Below are 16014 nucleotides of genomic sequence, written 5' to 3' on the forward strand. Positions count from 1 at the left end.
ACAGAGAGAGAGACAGAGCGCGAGAGAGCCTTGCCTGCAGAAGGAGCCTCGGGTGAAGTCGTGGCCAGAACTGGACTGCAGCCAAACTGCCCTCTTCCAAGGACAGCTGAGCCCTCTCTCTGGAATTCCCCTCAAGGATCTCAGCTCCTGCCTCCTCCCAGCAGAGCCACCTTCCAGTGCCATAGCCCCTGAAGCTCAGCATATCTGCAGTTCCCCCTTCTTGGCTTTCCACCCCACTAGGAAAAGTCCTGCAGTCCTGCTTCTTGGTGTGATTGGCAGAGCCAAAGGGGGAGGGAGGAGCCAAGAAATAGGTGTTCCCAGTTCCTGATCAAGGCCTGCCAGCATCAGTCTTCTCTTGTGGGCAGTGGAGGGGACTGCTGTGATTCCTTCTGCCTTGATGCTCACTCTGGGCAGGTAAGATTGTGGCAAGAACCCATGCATTGGCGTTAGACAGGCTGGACTTTGCATTCTGGTGCCAACTCCTGACTGTGTACCCCCCAAAAGTGACTTTTGGGGCCTCCGTGGTGGCCTAGGGGTTAAGTCTCAGCACTTTAACCACGACAGCCTGAGTTCAATGCCCAGCCAGGGAGCTGACCCACACGGTGCAGCAGACCTCTCCTGTCTCCCCGCTGCTCCCCTCAGCAGTGCATTTCAGTAGATCCGCCTGTTCTGCTCCCTACTCTGTCTCTGATGAATCCTCTCACCCACCCCCACCGCACCTCTGGTCTACACCCCAGTTCTTCTAAGCCAAAAAAAAAAAAAAAAAAAAGCAGAGAGGCAAAGTCACTTTCCCAAATACACAGAGCTAGCAAGAGGCAGGTTGAAGTTTTGCAAAGAATTTGGTGTGACCCCAAGTCTGCTAGCTTTTGTTCATACCCAGCAGCTGTGTCCTGCACTGGTCTGGTAAGAGACAGTCTTGGGAGGGAAGGGAGAGCTCACGTTATATCACACCCTGGTCTGTTCTGTGGCTGCCATGCTGTGTGTGGGAGGGGCCAACATCCCGAGGATCTGAATTCCATCTCTGTTCAAGACGCACGGGCAGTCTGAATCAATATCAACGCATTCTCTGACTGAATATTATGTCAGAATACTGCATGGAGGCTATTTTGGACTCAGTTTATGCAAACTTGCCAACGGAACACCCTCAAATAGTGAAAGATATGGCTCCTGTAGACTCTGACCATGGTGCTGAAACAAGAATCTAATGGCGAGGCCCCAGTCAGCACAGTGGACAGCAACAGCAGAACCCACTCTCCTGGAGTTGGGTACTGCTGGGTGCAATAGGGTGGGTGTCTCGTCTGGGGGGACACTAGGGGTGTAGTGAGTGATGCCACTTCCATTCCTATCCCTTGAATCCTAGACTTGTGAATGAATCGAGATTATTGCAAAACCAGCACCATATAGTCCATGCTGACTGTGTGTAATATACAGTTGTTCCTTGTAGAGACCCTGGCATCAACCCTGCAAGGTACTGTCACCTCGTTGACACTGTGACAGGGTTTCTCGTGGGGCTTTCCACTGTTCTGTCAAGCCAGTCCTCAGGACACATGACCAGTGAATCCCATGAGCGTGGGTGCGTTGCCCCACTTTTTTGGGAATTGAGTTCCTTGGTCAGAAGCAATGCTGTGTGGGATAGCATAGTTGCAAACAAGCTGTTCTATAAGTCTGATGATAGTAGTTTTGGCAGCAGCATTTTGTGTAGGAGAGAGAAGCGTATATGCAGAATAAGTGTCCATTGCAGTAAGGACGAAGCACTGCCCCTTCCATGATGAAGAGTCCACTGTCATCAATCCGCCACTGGGTGGCTGCCAGATCACCCCTGGGAATGGTGCCACACCAGGGCTCAGGGTGGTCTCTGCTGCTGCAGACTGGACACTCAGTGGTGTCTGTCGCAGGCCAGCCTGGTGAGTAGAAGTCTATTTTGCTGAGCCTCTGTAACCAGAAGGCTGGAGTTCAGGCCACCTGTCACTGCCAAATGCCAATAAAGTGGAAACAGGAATTGAATCTTTAAGATGCTCTTCAATCTGGCAGCCGGTGGCCGGGAAGATGGGGTTAACACCCTAAAGAAGCCGCCTTCGCATTTCATCTACAGCTGGCTCTTTACAGTGCGCTGACCAAAGGCAGTCCAGCAGTGGCAGGCTTCTCTGCTGCCAGGAGCTGGTGATGTCCACCCAGAGTTCCTTATCGCCCTCCTGGACACCTGGCCTCAGGCTCGGCCCCCGGTGCTGAGGGTGGCCTGCAGATAGCACTGCTCCCCACACCCCTCCAGACATGTCCTCGGGCCGGAAAATTAGCTCAGGCCATAAACAATGGGTGTGCAGATTTCCTACTATGCATTCTCCCTACCCCCCCCTTATTGAGGTGACATCGGTTTACAACACTGTATATGATTTAGGGGATTAGGTTCATACCGCATCAGATGTATGTTTCCATCCCACCCCCACCATCCAAGCACCCAGATTCCTCTACCCTAGACCGTGGCGCCCCCTCAACCTTTGTTCCCACGCTGTCCCCCCTTCCTTCCAAATATAAATTTCTCTTGTATGTTTGAGCTTCCTCCACACTGCCTGGCCCACAGCTCCCAAAATGCTTGAATTTCCTAAGTGTTGTCTTTCCTGAGTGAGCAAGGAGTCTTTTGTTATTGCAAATGAGGTGGTTTTAAGTCCCACTTAAGGGTGGAGGCAGATTGCCGGAGAACCAACCTCGTGATCAGAGGGTTAGTATTTCTCATCCTCCACACCCTGATCTCCTAGGAGGGAAGAAGGGCCGGAAGTTGAATCAATGGCCAATGGACAACTATTTAATCATTCTCATGCCTGAGTTATGATGCCTCCATAAAAATCCAAGAGAAGGCGATTCAGAGAAATCCCAGGCTGGAGACCTTTGGAGAGCTGAGGACTGTCGTACAGAGGGCACAGAGGGTGGTACAGAGAGGGCACAGAGCTCTGCAGCATCCCCCCGTCCCTTGCCCTGTGCATCACTTCATCTGGCTCTTCCTGAGTATGTTCTCTTGTAGCAAGTAAACCAGGGATCTAGCATGTAAGTGGCTTTCCTGAGTTCTCTTGAGCCACTCTAGCCAATTAATTGGATGCAAAGAAGGAGTCATGGAAACTATGGCAGTCTAATTAATACTGGGGTGAAGGAATTCATCAGAGACAGAGTGGAAGACGAAGCAGGTTGACTTATTGAAGTGCCCTGAAAGGGAGCGGGGTGAGATGGGAGATACACTTTCGCCTGTGAAGAAAGATTTGAGGGTCTCTTGTGTACTCTGTTTTCATGGAACTTTCTAACTTGGGCATGGCTTTGCACTAGTTATCTGCTGGGATGTCTGGTCTTGGGCACCGGTCTTCAGTAGGGAATGTGCCCTGGTCCTGCTTCTGCATTCCTGGAGCTGGTCTGCTGTTTCTGGTGAGGCCTTGGGTCTTATGGCCCGATTTCCGTGGCAACCGTATAGCTTGCCTCATCTATTCAAGCCTCCTGAACTTGCCTGCTGGGCAAGGAGTGGGGACTTAGTGGGTCCTTGGGGCTACTAGGGGGGTAATTGGCTTCACAGATAGCCCCTGAATCACACCCTGATACGGGGGCTTCGCCCAGACCAGGGTGCAGCTGCCCTGGTGGCTGTGACCCCAGAACCTCCCTTGTGGTGGACAGAGAGCAGTTCCCCAGGTTCTACTTTTCCTCCCCAGCACCAGGCCGCAGTGTCCAGCCCACACAGACACCGTGACTCACCCCTGGCGCCTCACGCCCTCTCCCTGACCCGCTGCACTGAACCCGCGGGGCCCGTGGTGTGCAAAGCGACCGACCCCTCTTCCTTTCCGCGTCCCTCCGTTACTGGATCTGTCCTCGCTCATCGCGGTTCCCCCAGAACCGCCCACCGTCTTATTCAGGTATTCGCTGACGCTCCCTGGCTGCTCACAAAGGTGCCCCAGGCTCTCCCAGCAAAGACACACCGGGACCTGCAGACCACGACTCCGGGCGCCACCGACTGTGCCGTCCAGGATGTCGGGTCGCGGCGCCCTGGCTAGGAGAGCCCCGAGTCGCTGTGATGGGAGGTGGGTGTTCACGGGGTCAGACCTGGACGGCTCGGCTTAAAACGGAACCTTACCCGGGAGCCACTAGGGGGCGCAAGTGTCTCATGCTCATTTCAAAGAAAAGCTAGAAACCTGTTCCAGAAGGCCTGCTGTTAGCGTTCAGCTGCGTTTTATTGTTTTTTAAAAAGGCTTATTTATGTATGCAAGAGCTGGGGTGTAAGCCAGAGGTATGGGGGTGAGAGGAGACAGAGTGGGGAGCAGAACAGGTCAATCTACCGAAATCCACTGCTGAGGGAAGCAGTGGGGAGACAGGAGAGGTCTGCTGCACCATGTGGGTAGCTCCCTAGCAGGGGATCGAACTCGTGCTGCAGTGGCTGCGGACAGCTCCATAGTGCTGATGTGTAACCCCTCCCGCCACCAGGGAGGCCCCTCTGTTGCATTTTAAAAGACTATTTAAACATGAAGCCTCAAAGCAGCTGTTACTATCGTGCAAATGCTATTTGGTTCCGTCCAAACACTCCCATCTAGTCCTTGCACACACTCTCCGTGGCACACCTTAATCTTGATTCTGTTTGGGCCTATCTGGTGGCACAGGAGTTGTGTTAGCGTTATCAAGCTGTCGCCAGCTACTGAGGCCTGAGTTCCATCCCCAGCCGGGGAGCTGACCCACATGGCACAGCAGAAAGAATACACAGCAGTGCCCAGTGGCACAAAAAACACGCTTCCAGGTGGTTGTGCACTTTGACTTGATCTGATCTCTTACCAAAACCTGGAGCTGCAGATAAAGTGAACAGCTGATGCTGCTTTAAAGTCAAATTACTCAAAATTTGAGGGATTCAAAAGCAGGATCCTGGTCTAGTCAGGAATCCTCTATGGAGTTCCAAAGCGGCTTGCTGAAGAGAGACTGGGCTGTTATTAGCCCTCTCTGGGATCGGAGAGAAGGCGCCCGGAGCTGAGGAGCCAGCTTGGAATGGGAGCTGAGTGCAGGGTGGTCAGCAACTGGACAACGGAGGGACCAAAGGCAACGATAATGTGCACAAAATGTAAAGAAACATCAGAGAATTGCTGATCCTCCCCAGCTGTGCACATTCATCACTGTTTTGTTTCCTGACAAGCAACATTTTGCAGCTCCCTTTGAACTGCCCTTTCACTTAAAAACCCACAAAGGCTTCCCTCCCACCTCACGCCTCCTCAGGAACCACTGGTGGCTTCTACCCTGTTCCCTGAGCCCCGCCCTCTCCCCTCGCTCGCTGTGTCCGACACCCCCTCCCCATTGCATGCCTTCTGCCCTGGGGACATGGTGTCTGGAGAAGGCGAGAGTCCGCCAGAGCGTGGCTGCCACTTCCCTCCTGGGTCTGGGACTCCAGGCTGGTGTTCCTCTCGGGAAGGGCTGTGCTTGCTGAGCAGGCTGCTCTGCCCGCAGACCCAGGCCCGCAGCACGTGAGGCCGCCCTGCCCGGCAGCCATGGGTCCAGACCTGCAGGCACTCCCAGCGCTGTCCCTCTTCAGCACATTCCCAGCCTCGGAGTAGCAGTTAAAACTAGGAGGTTCGAGAGTGTGAAACTCCTCCTGTCCCAGCTCATCCTGTCCCCCACTAACCTGCGGGATCCTGACCAGAGCTACAAGAGCTCACCCGGCTAAGGGGGTTGGGGGGGCGCCAGGATCCAGAACTGGGGTTAACAGCCCGCACTTTCTGAAAAAGCAGAAGTCACAGGTCCTACGTGGGACCCTGGAGAGCAGCCCTTGGAAGGAGCTGTCCTGCCTGCTGCCAGCTCGCGGGGTGCGGCCTCAGAGCGGGGGCGGCGCCGCCCACCGTGTCCTCTTCCCGCGGTGGCCGCCCAGCTCCGTCCACTCCGCCTCCACGCGGCCCGGGTCGGGCAGGAAAATCCTCGTGATTCTGAAACTCAGGCCCTGCCCTGCCCTGTTTCGGGGGGGAGGAAACGGAGTCCTATTTTGCTGTTACCATTTTGTGCTGCACCTCCCCCTGCAGCGACCCTCAGGGCTAATGGCTGTTGCCATGGTCCCTGAGGTCCGGTGTGGGCAAGGAACCATGCGCGCAGGGGGAGAACAGCAAACTCCCTAAGATGCGGAGAAGCCGAATGCCTGCCAAGAGATAACGACCACCAGAAGCTGCCACAAAGATGATTAAAAGAAATGCTGACCACCTGGAACCTTATCTCGCTTTCTCAAGGCCCATAAACTTTATTCTGCTACAACTGTCTCTCTAAAATCTTTCCTTTTTCTGGTCATTGATTGCTAATTAAAAAGCATACGTAATTTAATAATTAGGCTAATGCAAATGAAACATTACTAAACACTGTGTTATAATAGAATTGTAGTTTAATAATCTTTCTATTATGTGCTTAACTTTAGTACCTTTGATATTAACTGCATTATAATATAAATTTACCTATGACAATTAATTATGAGTAAACATAAGTAGGTAATAGTAGTAGTAGTTAGTACAAAAAATATAGAAAGAGTTAATAACCTGTCCAATTAGAAATAAGACTAGGTCCAGGTGTCACTTCGGACATAAATCCCTGCCCTGTCAATTAAGCTAAGCCTATGAGCAAACTGATCTCTTTGATGTTCACTGTTCCTATGCCTTTAGAAAAAACATATATATACTGACCACTAACAAAAATAAAGTTACACTCAGATTTACACTCTCTCTTGAAGTGTGTCTGTTTGTCATTTCTTTAACCGAATCCCTGACCACCCTGCGCAGTCTCTCAACCCTGACACGGCCTCATCGTCTACTGCTGTGCTGGTCCGCGGCAATTTTGGGCTCTTACCACCAGCCTTCACAGCTCTTCCTACTGTGCCTTGGCCGTGGGGTGCTGTTCACTCATCCCTTATCACAGCTACTTTCAGGGTGATACCCAGTCAGCAACTGTCTCCCCTAGGACCGCCCACCGGTCTTCTGGGCCGCGTTGTCCTGTCCGTGTGCGCAGACTCTTCCCTGGCGCGCGGATCGGAGGGTGAATTCTCACCGCTGCCGTCGGGAGTGGACTTGCCGCCCCAGCACCCGCTGCTTGTCTGCCGGGAGCTGCAGCGAGAGCGCGTCGTGCTGCCAACTCGACCATGAGAGACGAGCTCATGGTGGATGGGGCACCTTCTTTCCTAACTTGTTCTGTCTCTCCCTAAAACCCTAACAAAACCTGAGACACCTTCCCTGCCCTCCCTGGGGTCTTAGCTGGACATGGGGTCAGGGAGGGCAGAGTGCTCCCCGTGGTGTGGGCGCTCCATCCCCTGGCGACTCTGAGGGGCTGCGAGTGATGAGACGGAGAGGAGGTACTTCAGGTCTCGCTAAAGGAGAAGGCGGGCACAGGGGACCGGGGGACAGGCCTTCCCACCAGTCCAGGAACCAGGAGCCAGAGCGGTGTCCCCTGGGGCAGCATTAGAGAGCACAGGGCCCCAGTGGATGAGGATAGCCAGGGCAGAGGAGTCTGCAGCCCTGCAGGGAGGGGCAGGTCGGATGGCAGAAGGACCCTCCCCACGTTCACCCCGTGTCCTGATGGGAGGTGCCCTGGTCCCCGGCGTGACCTGCGTGTCTCTCTCCCCCAGGCCCAGCCCCGTGCCCCCAGGACTACACGCTGGGGAACCTCCTCCGCCTGGGCGTGGCCGCCTTCCTCCTGCTGGTCCTGGGGGTCCTGCTCTTGGAGGCTCTTCAAGCCACAGAAGGACCCGAGATGCTGCGGGAGGGGGGCCCAGAGGACCCAGAGGCGGACCCATGAATCATTATGACCTTTGAAAGACAAATGAACTACATAATTAAAGTCATCAAACAAAATCAACTCTGAGAATTAAAATCATCAAACAAAATCAACCCTAGCCCAGAAAATTTCTCCATTTTGTTATTGAAAAAATAATGGAAGATTCCATGCTCATCTTTAAATAATTAGCCCGTATTTTAAGCTTTAATTTGTGCTTAGATTTTGTACAGGTCTATGTGCTTGGACTATGTACAAGTTCGGTTACTCCATGAAAGGTCTGTCTGCTTTTCCCCGTCACCCAGCGGCCCTTTTCAGAGGCAAACACCACGGTGGCTTCTTATTCTCACAGACAAATCAAGGATCACGGGGCTGAGGCACCTGCGATCCAGGAGGACATTCTTGAGGACCCTCTCCCTCCCCTATTTTTCACACACGTGCTGTCATACTATGCACTTTGCTATTTTTTACCTCATGAGATAGTTTATAGCAGCGTATGAAGGGGAGCTTGTGTTTCTCTTCATTCAGTGACGCTGTCAACACTGTAGTTTATCTGACCACACTGTCCTCTGTGGCCGAACATGCCTACATCTCATTATGATAACTTTGGGGGTGCATCTACTCTTCCCCGTGTGCACACATCCCTCTCTCCCCCACCAACCACCTGAGACAATGCCCGCTCACGCCTCCACCCCTTCTTTTCCCACTGTCCCTCAGGGAACCAGCACATTTTTTTCACTATGTAGAAGAATTTTTTTCCTCTGTACTTTGCGTGTGTGTGTGTGTGTGTGCGCGCGCGTGCGTGTGTTTAAAGATTTATTTATTTATGCACACAAGAACTGGGGTACAGGCCAGAGGTGTGGGGGGTGAGAGGATTCACCATAGACAGGGTGGGGAGCAGCACAGGCCGACTGACAGAAACGCACTGCTGAGGGGAGCAGCGGGGAGCCAGGCGAGGTCTGCCGCGCCATGTGGGTAGCTCCCTGGCCAGCAGGGGATGGAACTCGTTCTGCCATGGCTGAGGAGAGCTTCAGAGGTTGTTTCTTATCCCCTGCACCACCAGGGAGGCCAATTTTATCTCCTTAAGAACTCCCCACGCATCTCCAGCGGCGGCGGCAGCTCTTGCATCCCGCCACAGCGGGGAAAGCTCCTTCCTCAGGGGCCCACCACCATCTGTTGCCTCCGCGCCCCCAGGCTGCGGTGGCGCCTCCCAGTGGCTGCTCCGCGTCTCCCTTAGGATCAGGGATCCCGGGCAGGTGTTCGCAGGCGGGGCCGTGAGGGTCTCCTGAGGAAATGTCATTGAGCGTCAGGCGGGGCCGTGGAGAGACACTGGGAGGAGGCGCGGGGCTGGAGCCGCGTGGGGGGCTCTCCTGGTCCCGGGTGGGGGGGGTTCAGTAAAAGTCAAAAGCTTCAGGCCGGTAGCCCTCCCATGGCGCATGCGCACTCTGACAAACGGCGTGACGTGGTGGCGCGGCGCGGCGTGGCGTGGCGCGGGGCATGACGTGGCGTGGCGCGACGGGCGTGGCGCGGCGGGCGTGGCCGAGGTCGGAGGCGGGCGGCGGGGTGGACGCGGTGCTGTGACGCCCAGCGGAGAGCGCGAGGACGCCGCCCGCTGCCAGGCCCGGTGAGGGACCCAGCGGGTAGGACGGGGTGGCGCCGCAGCGGGGCACCCGCGGCCCTGGCCCTGCCCCCCGGGGGGGTGATGGGGCCTGTTTTGATTCTGAGTCTCTCGGCCGTCTCTGGGCTGCCTCCGGGGTCTTGACGGTGGTGCCCGCCGGGAGGGCTCAGACCTGGGGCCGCTTTCTGGCCTCAGCGCCGCGTCAGGCTGAGCCTGGCATCCACTGCGACATGTGGAGTGTTGCTGGGAAACTGTTCCTTGAAACCCCCTCCCTCTCTCTGAACTCCACCTCCATTAAAAATCTTTCACATGAAAGAAATAGAAGAAAAATGTCTACCAAGGCATCTGCCCATTTTTTTACGTTTTAAAATTTATTAATTTATTTTTTATTCCTATCTTTTACATCACTGTGTGGTCCCCATAAAATTCCCACCACCACTCCACCCACGAACCATCACCATAGGCCCTTGTGCCCTTCTCCCCCCCACCCTGACACGTTTCCTTCTTTCCATCGCAGAATGTCTCCTACCCACAGGTGCCTGCTGGTTTTGTTGTTCGATTATTGTTGTTATTTTTTCTTGATCCCTTCATTGGTTCCATACATTCCTCCCATAAGTGAAACCATTTGGTATTTTTCCTTTTCCTTCTGGCTTATTTCGCTGAGCATGATCCCTTCCAGCTCCATCCATGTTGCTGCAAATGGCCTGAGTTTATCTTTTTGGTGGCTGAGTAATATTCCATGGTGTATATGTGCCACCTCCTCTTGATCCAGGAATCTATTTTTGGGCATTTGGGTTGATTCCATAGCTTAGCTGTTGTAAGTAGTGCTACAATAAACACAGGGGTGCAGGTGTCCTTTTGAATTAAGGTTTTTGTGTCCTTTGGGTAGATTCCATCTGCCTGTTTCGACTGCGGTTTATATTTGGGATTAACCCCTGATACATGTGCTGGCAACTATCATCCACCATTCCGCAGGCTCTTGTTTGCTTCTGTGATTTTCTTTTAGATTCACAAATTTCTGGTTTACTTCATCCCGCTGGTTTCTCTGCTACCATCTCCCTTGCTGCTGGGCTGTGTCCCTGGGGCCTGCTCTGGCTGATGTCCTGGTGGGTGTCCCTATGTTTTCTTTTGTTTCATGGCATTGGTTCTTATATCTTTAATCCATTTTGAATTAATTATTGTATGTGGAGTTAATCTTATATTTTTGTTCATCAAACAAACCCACACTTGATCATAGGTGGGTGATTCAAGAGACAAAAATCAGCTTTGATGAAATAACATTGATAAATGGGAAAATAACCTGATCATGAATTTGCTCAATTCACACAGTGAGTTGTTGTAGACAAACATTGAATTAAACAGCAATTTTCTTAAACTTCTCAGTTTCTAGCCCACTTCCCATCCCTTAAGTTTTAGGACACAGTCCCAGGAAGGGAGGGGAGCCAGCTCCAGGGGCCTGGAGTGACTCACCAGGAAGGTGGGGGTGGAGGCTGCTGCAAGAAAAAGAGAGAAGTGGTGAGGGACTGTGAACAGAGAAGCCACACTCAGGCAGGAGCGGCCCGGTCTCCCCTGTGTCCCTGAGTGTCCCACTGGGTGGGAAGGAACAACCCACCAGTGTCCCCACCCGTGTGTCTGTCCATCCTGCCGGCATCCTGGGCCCTCCATCCCCACAGCCAGGTCACAGAGAAGACGCCATGACCCCCAGCCTAATAGCCCTGCTCTGCCTGGGTGAGGTGTGAGGAGGGAGGGGCGCCCTGGTCTGGAGGGACCCCATGGCCAGGCCTGGTCAGGGGACCCAGGACTCGGGAGACTCCGGGAGGAGGCTCTGTGAGGACTCGGCCAGGCCTCTCACTGGCCTCTCTTCCAGAGCTGATTGTGGGCCTTGGGACCCCAGAGCAGGCAGGTGAGTCTGTGCCCAGGTGTCCCGGGTCCCGACTCCTCACTGGGGAGGGCCCCCCCCCTGGGCAGCTGGGGTGGAGACAGCAGCTCTGGGTGATGGAGGGGACATCTGGGAAGGTCTGGGCTGGGAGCTGGATCTAGTGTGGGGACGCCTGAGACCAGCCTCTGATTCCTTCCAGTGGCCCTGCCCAAACCCACCCTCTAGGCTGAGCCAGGCTCTGTGATCCTCTGGGGGAATCCAGTGACCATCTGGTGTCAGGGGGCCCCAGGGGCCCAGGAGTTCCGTCTTGCTAAATAAGGAAGCTCAGCACCCTGGGAGAGAAAGATGACACTGGAGCCCAGGGACAAGGTTCAGTTCTTTATCCGACGCATGACAGGGGACTATGCAGGGAGATATCTCTGTGACTATGGCACCCCTACTGGCTGATCAGAGCGCAATGACCCCCTGGAGCTGGTGGTGCTGACAGGTGAGAGCACACTTGGGGTACAGCCTCAGGCTGTGCCCTCAGGGAGGGGGGTCTGCTCTCAGGATATCTCCCCTCTCACAGCCCAGCGCTGGAGGATGTGGTGGGAGTGTCCCCATTTAACACAGACTCCCCCCTCTCCTAGGATCTTATTCCAAACCCAGCCTCTCAGCCCTGCCAAGCCCTGTGGTGACCTCAGGAGGGAACGTGACCCTCCAGTGTGGCTCAGGCCGCGGATTTGACAGGTTCCGTCTGACTGAGGAAGGAGAACCCAATTCCTCCTGGACCCTGAACTTACAGTGACTCCCCAGTGGCAGGTTCAGGCCCTGTTTCATGTGGGCCCCGTGACCCCCAGTCACAGATGGCTGTTCAGGTGCTATGGCTACAACAGGAGCACCCCGCAGGTTGGTCACTCCCCAGTGAGCCCCTTGAGCTCCTGGTCTCAGGTGAGGGTCCCCATCTTGGCCCCATCTAAGGACCGTAACAGTTGGGTCTTGTTCTCAGAGAATCTCATGAGAGGGTGGGGTGAGGCAGGGGCTCCTGGGCCAGAGAGACAGGCTATGAGTGACAGTGACTCTGGGGTCAGGGTGGAGAAGGTGTGTGTGGAGGACCCACCCTGCACCCCTGGTCTCTCTGTGGTGGTGTGCGATGTCCTCCCCTCACTACGCAGGTTCCCGGTCTGCACAGGCTTTTATAGGGGAGCCCCGGGTATGATGGACAGGAGGTGGGGTTCAGGGTCCCCAGGGAGGGAGAGAGACAGGGGACAGGGAGGAGGGGAGACAAGATTGAACTGTAACTTCATTTCTGGATTTTCCACCAATTTATTTTTCTTTACTGCTGTGTCACGACGACAGTGTGAAAATTCATACGTTCTTTTGTGTGATTTTATGAAAACCCTTTATGATCAGCCCAAAGTATTTTCAGGCCACTATACTGAAAATATTTTTTCTATATGTACCACGATCACTTGTCACTTCAGTTCGTTACTCCGAGACATCAGGGTTTTATTACATAAAATATATTTTAAATTATATTAGGCGTTTCTCACTTAGTAAAAATATTTGCATAATGTACACAATTATTTTATTTTTCCACTAGTTTTGAACTATGGTGAGATGATTTCAATTCCGGTTATGTCAAACATTTGTAGATTATTTATATATTTATATTTTCTGAAATATGCATAAGCTTATTGAAAACATTGTACACTGAATCTGTGATGACAGACCTTAATTTTAAAGTTATTTTGTGGAAACTATTCAAAATCGGGTCACAAGAAAGCGTTTCTTGTGTTCACCCAGTTTTGTAACAACACTGATCCGTGTCCTTCGGGGTGTGAACAGACGCTGGGTTCCGGGCTCTGTTCGTTTGCTGTGGATGGGCAGAGGATGTGTGAAGGCAAAAGTCAAATTATTAGTCTTTTCTCCTGACCACGTAGAGGGCTTCCAGAGGCGGATGAGAGAGAAAGAGAGAGACACAGAGAGAATGATGAGGAGACGCGGGAAGAGGAGGAGCAGGTGATTCTCCCCGTCTGTCCTGTCCCCCTGGTCTCTCTCAAGGCAGAAGCCCCAGAGAGTCAGCCCCCCTCTCCCCTGCACCCCACATCTCACAAAGGTGGCTCTTTCCTTGGTGAAGAGCTGCCAAGACCTTCCAGGGACCTGCCCGTCCCGCAGCCTGAGCCTCGCCCGTCTGGTCCCGGCTCCTCTCGGCTCCTCTGTCCAGGAATCGGCTCCGTCCCGTCTCCCTCGGGACCGTCACTGGGACCCCTCAGAGGCCCGCGTAGACGGGCCACACAGACCCGACGCTGAGGCGGCAGACACGCAGCCTCATGTCCCTCTTGTGTCCCCGCCGGTCAGGACAGACGCTTGCTCGTGGGGCTGCGGCTGCGAGTGTCCGCCCGGGAGGGAGAGTCAGGGCCAGGACGCGCGGACCAGGGTTGCCAGGGCAGAGGAGTCTGCAGCCCCGCAGGGAGGGGCTGGTCGGATGGAGAAGGACCCTCCCCACGTTCACCCCGTGTCCTGACGGGAGGTGCCCTGGTCCCCTGCGTGACCTGCGTGTCTCTCTCCCCCAGGCCCAGCCCCGCGCCCCCAGGACTACACGCTGGGGAACCTCCTCCGCCTGGGCGTGGCCGCCTTCCTCCTGCTGGCCCTGGGGGTCCTGCTCTTGGAGGCTCTTCACAGCCACAGGAGGACCCGAGACGCGGCGGGAGGGGGGCCCGGGAGGGGACAAGGCCCCGGCCAGAGCCCATGAGCCTGGAGGTGACTGTGCCCGGAGGCCAGAAGCTGGTCTGGGCAGCGCGGGGACTGTCTGCGGCTCCCTGGGAGGTGGAGGGACCTTGCTGTGAGCAGGTGAAGGTCTGGACCCTCCTGTCATTAAACGCGGGACTCCCCTCCCCACCACGCTGCGTCAGCTCCATGGCTCCCCTCCTGTCCCTTTCTGTGAATCGGCCTCGTCCCACCCGGAAGGCTGGGGCCACGCCCCACACACAGTCGGGCTCAGTGCGCCTTCCTGGGACTCAGTTTCTCCCTCTCTAGTCACCACATGCCAGCTCAACCACGAGATCTGGTTTAGTCCATCATCAAACTGGCATCACAAAGATCCATCCCGAGGAGCTAAATCTAGACGGTGCCTGAGCCCATCTGACCCCACAACCTCCCCTTTATTATCAGGCTCCCCCTGTAGGTTTGGGACTCAAGACCCTTTATCTGAGGTGACAGCTCCGGGCAGACGCCCCTGGAGACCCCTGTGAACACGAAGTTTTGAAGATTTACGAGTCTCTGTGGTGCCTCCTCTCCCTTCATGCCAACATCAAGGTGCCCCGGGGCGATGGGGGGGTTGAGGAGGGTGCGACGGGGCACCTGGAAGATCGGGGAAGTTTGCAGAATTGAGGTCACAATTGCAAGCTGAGGACACCTGAGGTGCCACACCCAGGCCCGCCTCCTTGTTCCTTACCCTCAGGATTATTCCTGCTTCATGTCACAGGGTCACTGCTGTCACGTTCTACCTCTAGCTGGTCCAGACTGAGGCAAAGAGATAACGAGTGATTGCCCCTGGGGCTGGAGGCTGACCCGGTGCACTGGGCCCACCTTGCTAAAGTGCAGATGGGCGCTGTGGTCTCCAGGGAGGCCTCAGAGACATGCACGAATGGACCAGCTCCAGCCACAAGGACACTGAGAGTGATAGTATCAGCCAATTTTAATTAAAACACTGCACACAGTATTAATCAACATAGAAGATGGAAGTATCAAATAGAAGATAGAAATGTGGTGTTCTGTGAAGAAATTCAACAATTCTGTGTCGGTGAAAATAAACAAAAATTGCAAATGGCCAAACCTGATGGAGGGTGAAGTGTGAGAATATTGAGAGAACTCTGTGTTTACGATTATTCCGCTTCCTGAAGTTGCAAAGAAGACACCATGAATAATTTAGGAGTGTGTGTATTCTTAAGTGAAACCCTACAAATAAGGGAAGATAATTCTACAAGATAGAACAGTAACTGGCAGGGTACACCCCCTAGATGGGTCATCATTTGGGGAAAGTGAGCAGTGCTGTTGAGCGCGGGAGGAATCTGAACCCACGCGCTGGGCTGGGGGTGATGTGAAAGGGTCGGCTGCTGTGGACTGCGGCTTGGCCCTTCCTGAAAAGTCAAGGCCAGAACCACCGTGTGACCTAGAAATTTTCCTTTAGGTGTAAGTTTCAGTTGTGCAAGATTAGCAAATTCTCGAAATTAGCAGCACAAGCCCACGCCTGTAGTCCACAGGATGTTACTTACTGCGGGAACATTTGTACCACGGTAGATCCCACATCACGAGTCTCCACCACAAGGAGAAGACTTGCACTTAGCAAAGTACCCTCCAGGTCCATCCATGTTGGTGCAATTTGCAGGATTTTGTTGTTGTTGCAGCTGAGTAGTATCGCACCGCGTGCACCTACGACACCTTCTCGCTCAGCCTCCCCTTGAATGCAGTCAGGCTGTTGCCGTATCTTAGCTCTTGCAGGAGGTGCTGCAGTGAACACATTTTTGCAGAGCATTTTTATGTCTTTGGGTAAAAACCTATCCGAGAGGTAGCGGATCCTACGATACTTCTACTCTTCAGGGTGTTTTTTAATATATGTTTTACATCAGTCCTCATTTTTGTACAGTGCATGCTTTCTCCTCTCAGGTGTAGCCCTGAAAATGACCCAAAACCCACCCCCCCATTCACCCGGTCCCATCACCTAGTCCCTTGTGCTCTTCTGTTTTGATCCTTCTTCCTTCTCCCCCGTGCAGAGTGTCTCTGATTTATA

At 54.0% G+C, this 16014-nt stretch overlaps 1 pseudogene; it reads left to right on the forward strand.

Annotated features, from left to right (window-relative positions):
• The first annotated feature begins 13973 nt into the window (after positions 1 to 13973).
• The window catches only part of LOC129146118 (leukocyte immunoglobulin-like receptor subfamily A member 5), a 5220-nt pseudogene continuing 3179 nt past the window's right edge, over positions 13974 to 16014 (forward strand).

This window comes from Talpa occidentalis, unplaced genomic scaffold, assembly GCF_014898055.3.
Source record: "Talpa occidentalis isolate TD23 unplaced genomic scaffold, MPIMG_talOcc4v2.1 talOcc4.17, whole genome shotgun sequence".
Taxonomy (NCBI): domain Eukaryota; kingdom Metazoa; phylum Chordata; class Mammalia; order Eulipotyphla; family Talpidae; genus Talpa; species Talpa occidentalis.